The 12,181-nt window shown below is 43.5% G+C and overlaps 1 protein-coding gene across 1 annotated transcript in view; it reads right to left on the minus strand.

Moving 5' to 3' along the window:
• Positions 1 to 12,181, minus strand: part of Kazn (kazrin, periplakin interacting protein) — a 1,014,985-nt gene that overhangs the window by 754,737 nt on the left and 248,067 nt on the right. The window lies entirely within an intron of this gene.

Below are 12,181 nucleotides of genomic sequence, written 5' to 3' on the forward strand. Positions count from 1 at the left end.
AAGAAGGAAGGAAGAGAGGGAGAGAGACAAAAGAGAAAAATGGAGAAATGAAGAAGAAAGAACAGAAGGAAAAGACAAAAGATCCCCTCTCTAGTTCAGTTAATGTGGTAGTTTGAATGAGAATGGCCACCACGGGCTCATATATCCGAATGCTTGGTCCCCAGTAGAGGGAACTGTTTGGGAAGGAGCAGGAGGTGTGGCCTTCTTAGAGGACGTGTGTCACTGGGGGTAGGCTTTGTGATTTCAAAAGATCACACCATTCCCAATCTCTGTCCCTGTCTCTGTCTCTCTCTGTCTTGTGCTTAGGGATCAGAATGTGAGCTATCAGTTACTGCTCAAGCACCATGCCTGCTCGACTGCTGCCATACTCCTTGTCATGACTCTTACCCTCTGGAGTCATGAATCACCTACATTAAATGTTTTCTTTTAAAAGTTTCATTGGTCATGGCACTTTGTCACAGCAGTAGAAATAACTAAGATATTAAAAAAAATAAAGAAAAAAGGTAGCTAAGAAGATATGCATGCCATAGACATTTGGGAACTGAGAACAGATTATCAGCCAAGATACAAAACCAGCTCCTTGAAGGTTACCTTGACCTGTCACTTATGATCTAATCCAACATTCACCCCTTACCAAAGATAAGCTGGTCAGGGAAGGCTGAGCACCAGCCAGATGGGAGCAATGGAGTTATGCAGGGACATGGCACACACACTGTGCCACACAAGCAAACACATATCCCCTATGAGGCCAGCTGGGTTCCTTATCTTCCAAAAATGTTTTACTTTAACAAGGAAAAGAAACCTAGACCATTTATAGACATTGGCTCCAGCACAGGAGGGTTTGGGAAGGTTAGACTTGAGATGGTTAACTAAATAGGATGTATAGTGCTTGAAAGTTCTGAAAAGAGCTATCCAGTAGAACAATATACTGGGGACTGGAGAGGTGGCTCATCAGTTAAAAACACTGGCTGCTCTTCCAGAGGACTCAGGTTCAATTGTCAGCCCTGACATGGCCCCTTATAACTGTTTGCAATTCCAGTTCCAGGATATCTGACGCCCTCTTCTGGCTTCTGCAGGCACTGGATGCACATGGTGCACAAACACACATGCAGGCAAAACACACATACACATAAAACAAAGGAAAAATCCTCAATATGCTGAATAAGGTAAGATGCCATATATGTGTCCAAAGCACACACATGTGCACACATATCATGAAGCCTGTATCACATCACACAAAGTAGACTTCTTGAATTTGCACACCTGTTATACAGACATTGCGGGGAGAGTGAAAATGCACACAAACAAGCCAGGTGTTACATATAACATCTTCTGAGACAAGTAACTGTCATCGTCACTGGACCATCTGAGCAAGCTTGAAAAGCTCATGTGTGTTAACTGTTGACATTCCGAGAAGGCGGAGGAAGTTATCGGCCTTTCCCCAGAGTACCCACCATCTCCTCCCAGCTGTTAGTATTCAGTTCTGCCTTAATTGCCCAAGACCTCACTATCTATGGAAGGTGGGGAAGACTTCGGAGAGGAGCAACATCTTCACGGCCATGGGGAAACCATCATCCATCTGGGGTACAGATTTCCCATATGGCTAATTTAAGGTCACCCATGCTCCTGCCTGTAGCCCTCACCACTACCTTCATCTCTGTATGTAAGCTCCCAAAAACTCACTGATTTTCAGGATAAACTTTGGTGCTTTGGTGGACTCAGACTTTGAGTCTTCGTAACCTTATGGGGTGGGAGTAAATATTGCTCAGTCGCCCCTGTCCCCTCACCAGAGGGGGGACATTCCCATGATACCAGGCTCATTCTAAAACCTTGGACCACTCGAAGATCAACAATGGTACTATAGAATAATAAATATTAGTATGCTTTTGCTCTTAAATTTGAATTAATATTTTCCCAATTTTTCTATATTGAGAAGAATTTTCCTCTAATTGTTATGAAAAGAGTTCAGGCTTGCTATATAAATTCACAAAACCTAAAAAGAAGAAAAAGTCTACGACGTAACCATTGAGAGGCCATTTCTGTTAGTATTTCTGGATGCTGTCTTCTTGACCCTGTTTTCACTTACCATCTTAACACAGCCATGTTTCCATGTCAATAAACACAGATCTACATAATTGTGTTTAATGGCTCTCGAGTACTCCACTCTAGGGACGACTGGTCTTCATTTATCCAATCACATAGTATTGGGTTTTCACTTGCTATTCAATTTTTCATTATGATTAGCAATAGATGAGTTTTAAAATCATATTCAAAAGCAACTGTAGAGCTAAGAAATAGTATAGTCCATAAAGTGCTTACTATGCAAGATGCGAACATAAAGCACATCCTTAGAATGGGTGGAAACCTGGGCATGGGGGTACACACGCAACCCTGGTGCTGGGCAAAGAGACAAGCAGATCTCTGGGACTTGCTGGCCAGTCAGCCTAACATAGTAAGTTCCAGACCAGGAAGATATTTGTCTCAAAAAATTAAGAAGTAGGAAACACTTGAGAAAACACTTGAGGTTGTCCTATAGCGCGCGCACGCGCGCGAAGTAAAGCATTTACTTTTTGTTAAAAAGTAAGATAGATTAAAATGAAGGTGACATCCACTGAAGACTACCTTTTACCTCCCTCAGCTACCCTCTTACAGGGTTCTAGCTCATGCTAACAGGCTTTTGGTCATGGGGCAGAGGTCCAGCCGCTTTTCTTCACAAAAACCCTGAGTGACATATTCCTGTGACACCCTTGCAGTGTTGATCAGGTGGCTGCTATTGTGTGAGGCCACTTACTGAGTCCTGCAATATGCCAGGCAATCCTTCATCTCCCAAGGGCCCATCTGTATCTCAATAACCATTTCACAGGGAAGAGTTGAATGCTCAGAGATATCAAACTGTCTGGGCACAGTCACATTGCTGGTAGATGTGGGTCAGGAACTGGACACAAGCTTTTTTGGGCCCAAGGGCCAGCATTTCCTACTCATTCATCCCTATCCTCACTGCTCCCTCTACCCCTCCCTCCAATGCCTCTACCTGTGGGTGGGACTGTTATCACAGAGGTCAGGGCATGGGAAGTAGAGTGAAACCAGATGAGTGCTATCGGAAATGTTTGTAGATCCCAGCTCCTGCTCTTCCTGTTGGTATCTCCAACCCCAGCCTCTGAAACTGCACTGGGGACTCACTTTGGGGTGTCTTCTCTCCTCCATGTACGAGCTTCCCAGGAAAACCCACACAACTGTGCACTGTGGACCAGCTCTTTCCCACTGTCCATGTCTGCTTAAACATCTCCTGCATGGCATGGCGAACATCTCCTGGACCCTGGCTGAGGATCGCATCCTCAAAATACTCCTACCTTTTCACCTCCCTCTACACCAGTTGTTCTCAACCTTCCTAATGCTACAGCCCTTTAATACAATTCCTCATGTTGTGACCCTCAACAACAAAATTATTTTCATTGCTACTTCATAACTGTAATTGTGTTACTGTTATGAATCACAATGTAAACATCTGTGTTTTCTGATGGTCTTAGGCAACCCCTGTGAGGGGGTCATTTGGCCCCAAAGGCTTTGTGACCCATAGGTTGAGAACCACAGCTCTACACATTGTTTTCTACCATCCCACTTCCTCCAGGCTGAGCTTTCTGGCTCTCCCTTGACTTTTTTCTATTTGTTATTCAGAATGTTATCACCCTTTGTTGGCAGTTTCTAGAAAGATCCCCAGAAGGGGTCTGTTTCTCAGCACCTTCAAGAGTAATGGAGCCTGACTGGTTCTCATCTGGACCACCTCACTCATTTCCTTTCTGTTCTGCACCTTGGACAATTGGCTCCATAGCAGTCCAAAATCTTCCTTGTGGAATGTTTAATCATTCCTCCACACAAAATCTTCCTCAGGCTTCTTTCCCGTTAGCTCTGAGGAGAGTTAGAGTCTTCCTTCAAAGTCTTCAATGGTCTGCCCTATCTTCATTTTTTTTCCTTGATTACCTCATCCAGCCTCAATGATAACTTGAAACTTGACACTTCTGTGAAGGTTGGAATGAGATCAGCTCTCATAGACTTATGTGTTTGGATGTTTGGTCTCCAGTTGGTGGAACTGTTTGGGAAGGATTAGGACGTGTAGCCTTGTTGGAGGAAGTGTGTCACTGAGGTGGGCTCTGAGGTTTCAAAAGCCCTGAGTAAACCTAGTATCTCTGTCTCTGTCTCTCTCTGTGTCTCTGTCTCTCTGTCTGTCTGTCTCTGTCTGTCTCTCTGTCTCTGTCTCTGTCTCTCTCTCTCTGTCTCTCACTCTCTCTCTTTCTGCCTGCTGCCTGTGGATCAGGATGTAAAACTCTCACCTACTTCACCAGTACCGTGCCTACCTACATTCCACCATGCTTCCCACCATAAAGATAATGGGCTCACCCTCTGAAACTGTGCACAAGTCCCCCAGGTAAATGCTTTCCTCTATAAACTTCCTTGGTCATGGTGTCTCTTCACAGCAATAGAACACTAAGACACCTCGTGACTCGGGGGCCCTGGCACCTGCTGTCCCTCTGACTAGAACATTCTTCCCTTTGATCCCCACTTGACTTATCCACTCCTTTGTTTCCCTGAGGCTCTTTCTGATGCTCTGTGTGGCAGGGCATGCTCACCCCAATTCCTGCACCTCCTAAACCTCTCATTCTGTCTTCTTCCTCCCAACAATACATAACCCCATGCATTGCCTACTTACTGTGTCACTGGTTATATTTTTTTTCTTTCCCATCCAGACTTTATTCCTAGCACTTAGTAGAAACTCAGAAAATGATGCTGAAGTTAATGAGTAGATAAACCAAGGGCCACTCTCCTGATTTCCTGGGTGTGTTATTTGCTCCTCTCTCTGGAGATATTAATTACACTTATTTAAAATCCTGTTGTACATTTTCTATTAGCTATCTTCTTGGATATAAGTTTTTTCAGCTCATTGAGCCTGTAATTCTATCATTTCTGTCTCATTTTGTTAGTGGTTCTCAGATGTCTGATGATGTTGTTCTAGGGAGCCATTTGGGGAATAGAAACTTCTGACATATAATGCTTGGTTTTGGTGATGTCTTCCACCTGTCCCTCCATTTTCCTCTCCCTGGGCCTCCTTCATCTGAGGAGCTGTTAATCATGTAGGAGGACATTGAGGAGTTGGAGGTCCCAAGAAGGCCAGAGAGAAAAACGTGAAGGGGCAGCTGACAGTGACTAGAACCAATCATTTACCTCAGGAAGAGGAAATCTGCCAATACTGACAGATAAGGAGCAACCTTGTCAATGTGTTAGAAACACTGAATGACTTTTCAAAAACCAAGTTAGAATGTACCTACAAAATGAGAACTTCCAAAAAACCCACAAAATAGGAGTTTTCCTATAGATAAGATTTTTGTTGAAGTTTATTATTTCAGTGCATGTGTCTCTGTGTGTATATGCATATAAGCATGCAGGTATCGCAGAGGTCAGAAGAGTGTGTCAGATCCCGTGGAGCTGGAGTTACAGGCAGTTATGAGGCACCAGATGTGGATGTTGGGAACCAAACTCAGGTCCTCTCTAAGAGCGGCAAGTGTTCTTAACCACTGAGACATCTCTCCAGATCCCATAACTTCTTCCGTAAGAATTTATTGAACCTTCCCCAGAAGTCTGATTCTACTGGCCAAGTACAGCCAACTGAGCTAAGAACTTAACATGGCCTCCTTGCAATAATGATCCATATCAAATATTCCAACAAAATCTGGAGAGGAGCTGGGCTGGAACAATCAGGGATGCCCTATGGCAGGCTAAGCAAGCAGCTACTCAACAACTAAGTCTCCACCCTGGGCAGACATCACTATTGCAGTATCCTCTGAGATCCATCCTTCGCGTAAACATCGATCGCTCCCCTGCAGCTCTCCCTGGCTCCCCTCAGTCCTTTGTGTTTCTCTTCCCCTGGCTACTCTTCCTTTCATTCTGCAGAACTGAGAGACAGCCCCTCAGCCTGAGCATGCAGGGCCCTCAGGAAAAAGCTACACTCTCCCTTTATAATTCAAATAGGGTAATTTGTGGACAGCCTTCCCAAACCCTGACCAAGGGACAGGCATGGACCTGGGGACACAGAATACTACAAAGACCAAGGATGACAGACCATGTTGCACTGAGGACACCAGGCCAGTCAGACTGAAGCTGGCTACATAGAAGTAGATGTCAGTCTGAGGATGTGACACACTCCACAACTGCTCCGAAGGCAAAAGATGACCCTGGGAAAAGATGGCTAGAAGACCTGTCACTCTGAGCCAAAGGTTGGATTCCGAAAGAGACTCCATGCGTCCTTCCCGGAGCAGCAGAGTGACTGTCCAAGGGCAACACCTGCCACCTGCCAGCGAACTCTGCTCCGTCTTTGCTTGTTCACTTGCCCCATGGGCCAACTGGAGTACCAAGCTCAATGGAAACTGATTAAGAAGTGCACATGACGATCTGAAATGTCAAGTGCTTCTCCATTCTGATGAGATGCATCTGGAATCCTTCCCAGATGAGCAAAGGCTTGCTTCCCTTTGCTTCTGAGCTAGAAGGATGACAGTGGAGGCGGTGATGAATGAAAGGAGACTCAAAAGCCGGGTGATGACTTCCCATCACACAAGGAAAACAACAGATAATGTGTGATGTTCGCATCAGCTTTGTAAAGAACAGCAAAGGGCTGGAGAGAGGGCTTTGTGGTTAAGATGCTTCTAATTCGTGTATAGGACCTGGTTTTGGTTCCCAGACACACAGTACCTCACACTGCCTGTAAATTCCAGCTCTAGGGAATCTGACACCCTCTCCTGGCCCCTGTGGGTACTGCACACCAGTGACACACATTCATACAAAATGCTTATACCAAATAAATAAATAAATAAATAAATAAATAAATAAATAAATAAATAAAATATTAACAAACAGTAATACCAGGACCAGCAAATACGACAGAACCCCGGCACCTGCTCCACCATTCTTGGGCTTTTACAAGACCCTTATCTTACCCTGATGGACTATAGACCTCTGGACTTAGCATTCAAGGCTGTTAACCCTTTGGAGAACAAGCATATTGCTTTTGATTGCAATCACCTTAAATCCACCAAAGAAAAAGAACCAAGCTTCTATTGAACCTGTTTGATTTGCAGCCTTCTGCAGAGCGTATTACTTCCTTGTGGCCACCATGCCGAAGTGTCACAAAATGAGTCATTTAATACAAAGGCAGCAATTTAGAGTCTCTCGAGCCTTAAGGCAAGAAATCCTGAATTAAAATGGCGACAGCAATGGAACTGTGTGAAGTCCTCAAATGAGAATGTGTTTCTGGCCTCTCTCTGAGCTGTAGCCGGAGAGTTTTCTCTCCAGGTCCCGCCAAAGTCCTGGCAGTCCCTTAGACCACTTATAAAATAAACATACTTATATTATTTGAACTGCTTGGCCATTAGCTCAGGCCTATCATTATCTAGCTCTTACTCTTATATTTAGCCCATTTCTATTAATCTATACTTTGCCACGTAGCTCATGGCTTATTGGTACCTTACATCTTCCTTGTCCTGGCAGCGGCTGCAGGCAGTCTCTCCCTCTGCCTTCCTGTTCTCTCAATTCTCCTCTCTGTTAGTCCCACCTATACTTCCTGTCTGGATACTGGCCAATCAGTGTTTATTTATACAGAGCGATATCCACAGCACTTCCTCTTTTCTTCTTTTTCAAAAAGGAAAGCTTTAACTTTAACATAGTAAAATTACATATAACAAAACAATTATCGAGCAAGAATTACAGTTACAATATCTAGTCTATTTATAATATCTAGTCTATTTGTATTTGGCAAAAATAAAGAAGATATCCTATCTCTCTTATATTTGTGAGTCTAAGGTTTCATATCTAACTTATCTTTTATCATAACTGAGGAACAATCTAGTCTTCAACTACATCAAAGACCTCAGAAGGATATAATACAACCTGGGAAATGGGAGAAGGATACAAGCAACTTTCGGGAGTCTTGCAGGGTAGACAGAGACAGCTGGCAGCCTGGAAAGTCATCACCATACTGAGCTGCTGTAGTCCCATGCCTTCCTTGGCTTAGAGCTGCATCATTTTGATCCCCAATCTTGAGCTGACGGTCTCCCACTATGTCTTTTCTTCTACGTATCCTTAACCCTGTCTCCAAATTTATCCCTTTAAAAATCATTTATTTTTAATATTTTCAGTGTCGGAATATTTGTGATATTTGGGGGATATGGTGTGTGTGCATATATGTGTGCAGATGCATGTCCTTTATGCACATACACAGGCCAGAGGAGGTCATGGGTGTCCAGCTCTATCACCTTCCACCTTATTCCCTCTAGACAGGCTCTTTCACTAACTTGGAGAAAAGCTAGCAGCTGGCAAACTCCAGCAATCCTCTTGCTCTGCATCCTACAGTGCTGGGGATACTCGGCTTTTTGTATGAACTCTAGGGATTCAAACTCAGGTTCTAAAACTTCCATAGCAAGTGCTTCTACCCACCAAGCCATCTCAGCCCCCATATTTCACCTTCTGTGGCCCACCGCCCAGAACAACAACAACAAAAAAAAAATGGAAAGCTGAAAACTGCATTTCCTAAATTCCCTTGCTGCTAAGATCATCAAGGTGGCCTGGGTCCTGCCTGAATGAGGTGTTGTTGCCCTACAGAGCTACCACTGTGAGTGAGATATTGGCTCTTTTAGACACCATGGTTCTAGAAAGTCATTCTGGAGGGAATTCTAGTGTCCATCTCAATGGTGCTTCCAGATATCCTTATTCTTGCCCATGTGGCTCCAGTCTAGTTTAAAAGACTTCCTGTAAACTATCAAAACCATAAAAGTTCTTGTTTAGCTAGGTGGTGGTGGTGGCACACACCTTTAATCCCAGCACTCAAGAGGTAGAGGCAAATGGATCTCTGTGAGTTAGAGGCCAGTCTGGTTTACAGAGTGAGTTCCATGACAACCAGGGTTGTTACACAGAGAAACCCTTTCTCGAGAAACCAAAATTTAAAAAAGACAAAAAGAAAGAAAGAAAGAAAGAAAGAAAGAAAGAAAGAAAGAAAGAAAGAGAGAGAGAGAGAGAGAGAAAGAAAGAAGGAAGGAAGGAAGGAAGGAAGGAAGGAAGGAAGGAAGGAAGAAAGAAAGAAAGAAAGAAAGAAAGAAAGAAAGAAAGAAAGAAAGAAAGAAAGAAAGAAAGAAAAAAGTTCTTGTTTAAATTAGGGTGGGAGCTGGAAAGTTGGCTCAGCAGTTCAGAGCAATAGCTGCTCTTGCAGAGGACCCAGGTTCAGTTCCCAGCCCCCAGATGGTGGCTCACAACCAACTGTAACTCCAGTTCCAGGGAATCCCAGACCCCTCCACTGGCAATGCACATGGGTGGTGGACAGACAAATGAGCAGGAAAAGCATTCATAGACAAAATAAAATAAATAGGTTTTTAAAAAGATAAATAGAGAAATAAATAGATAAATAAATAAATAAATAGATAGATAGATAGATAAATAAATAAATAAATAAATAAATAAATAAATAAATAAATAAATAAATAAATAAATAAATAAATAAATAAATAAATGTGCTTTGGTAACCTGCAACTCTATAGATAGTCCAAGTTCTATATGACTAATTTGTGTGTGTGTGTGTGTGTGTGTGAGAGAGAGAGAGAGAGAGAGAGAGAGAGAGAGAGATGGAGACAGAGACACAGAGACACAGAGACAGAGACAGAGAGACAGAGAGAGAGTCTCTGATTGGCTGGAACCTTGCCAAGTAGTCTAGGCTGGCTGGCCAGTGAGCCTGAGGGACCCTCCTGTCTCTTCCTCCTCAACATCAGAATCAGGAGCATTCAGCACCATGTCCAGCTTTTTATGTGGATTCTTCCATGGAACACAGGTTTCTGTGCTTAAACAGAAAGTATCTTACTGACTGAGCCATTTCCCCAGCCTCTATATGGGTCTTACTGTGCCATGAAAGGTTGTCAAACAGTTACGTAAAACAACTACCTCTTGTCATTTCCCACAAGTCTACAGTGATTGGCTGATTGGCAGTGCTGCCAGCCCCAGGCTGGGCTGAGCTCAGCTGATTGACTGTGCTTCCTCGGGCATTGTCACCTCAGCAAATCCAGGAGAGACTCAGTGGGGATGACTCCTTTTCTGTCCCAACTGCCATCTCCTCATGAGATCACACTTGCTCTCACAGCATCATCGGCCTTCAAGAAGGCAGAAGCACACAAGGCATTTGGATGTCTGCTCTGAATCTAACACTGCTTTGCCCAGCTTAAGATTCCAGAGGGGAGGAAACACATTGTACCTAATGCAAGGAGCTTCAGAGTCACCTCCCATGGAAATTCTAAAAATAAAACCATGGCTACACTTACAACTGAACCAGCATAGCTGATGGCCAGATTCATGATCATGGGTGTTTCCTCTGGGTCTCAGTTTTCTCATCCATAAAATAGGGAGGCTAGCACGTGTTTCCTCCATGTGTTAAATAAGATGATGGAGGTGGAAAACTCGGCAGAGTGAACGAGCACTCAATGACCCTCTGCTACATTAATTTTTTTATTTTTTGCATCTCTATGAAATGTTTAGCACTGTGGCTTTCAGTAATTGATAGACTCTCAGGATGTATTCATCAAACAAATTAGCCATGCACCTGGCTCTACCTACCGGTGGGATTAACAGTCTTTTAATGACTCCTCAGACTTCCAGATTTATCATGAGCCCATGCTTCTCACACTTGGACATCAACCTGTCCAAGCTTAACATAGAGTCCTCTTGAAATATTTCCTCCAGCTGTTCAAACACATTCTGTCCTCTGAGCATTTTTATGGGACAAAAGAGCACACCCCACCACTTCTAAATAAGCCAACTTGAGACTTTCCTGAAAGAAATGTGATGTGTGTGAAACTTGTTGATTACCTGTTTCAAATACCGTTTCCAACAGATCAAAAGTAGCCAAGGATGTCTGTATCATATGCTACTGTTTTCTGTGGCTGTAATGAAATATTTGGAGCTGGATGGCATGTAAAGAGCTCAGAATTTTGTAGGGTGAAAGGGACACAGGGTGAGGCTGTAAGCTGGAGGGACTGGTGAGGGGTGCTCCTTCATAACACCTTCCTCTAGGAAGAACAAACAATCCCATCCAAAGGCAGAAGCTTCAGTGATTTTCCTACCTGGCCCAAGTTCTAAAGGTTCCACCTCAACATTACACACTGCACCCCAAGCTCCCCATACATCAGTGGTGCTCAAACTGTGGATTGTGACTCCTTTGGGGGTATCATATATCAAATATCCTGTATATCAGATATTTATATCACAATTCATAACAGTAGCAAAATTACAGTTATGAAGCAGCAATGAAATACTGTGGTATTGTATTCCCCCAAATATTGTGCATGCTAATAAACTTATCTGGGGTCAGAGACAGAGCAGCCACAATATTAAACATAAAGGATAGGCAGTTGTGGCACACACCTTTAATCCTAGCATTCCAGAGGCAGAAATCCATGTGTTCAAGGATACAGACAGGCATGATGACTCAAGCCTTTAATCCCAGAAAGCAAGCCTTTAATCCCAGGGAGTGGTGGTAGAAAGCAGAAAGGCATATAAGGTGTGAGGACCAGAAACAAGAAGCATTTGGCTGGTTAAGGTTTTAGGCTTCTAGCAGCAGTTCAGCTGAGAGCCATTGGGATGAGAACACAGAAGCTTCCAGTCTGAGGAAGCAAGACCAGCTGAGGACCCGGCAAGGTGAGGTAGCTGTGGCTTGCTCTGTCTCTCTAACCTTCCAGTATTCACCCCAATACCTGGCCCTGAGTTTGTTTTATTAATAAGAACTTTTAAAATTCATGTTACAAAATACTTTTTTGGTTGGGGTCACCACAACATGAGGAACTGTGTTAAAGGGTGCAGCATTAGGAAGGTTGAGAACCACTGCCATACATGAACCATGGGCAAGAAATCATACCATGGCAGTCATCTGAAGACATTCTTTGGTTATATGGTGGGTTAGTCATTCATGTCCCTATATCTACTTCCTTTAATGCTGTCTGCTCCCACGGCTCTGGGTTTGCTGGTGTGACTTGATTTGACTAACAGGATGAAAATGAATATTGCAAAAAAGAGGGTAGAAAAATTATAAGACCCAGGGGATATATGCTGTGAGACAGTGTTGTGTGTATACGACAGAGAAGTTGTATCCATAAAATCTCAACAA

The sequence above is a fragment of the Peromyscus maniculatus genome, chromosome 2 (assembly GCF_049852395.1).
Source record: "Peromyscus maniculatus bairdii isolate BWxNUB_F1_BW_parent chromosome 2, HU_Pman_BW_mat_3.1, whole genome shotgun sequence".
Taxonomy (NCBI): domain Eukaryota; kingdom Metazoa; phylum Chordata; class Mammalia; order Rodentia; family Cricetidae; genus Peromyscus; species Peromyscus maniculatus.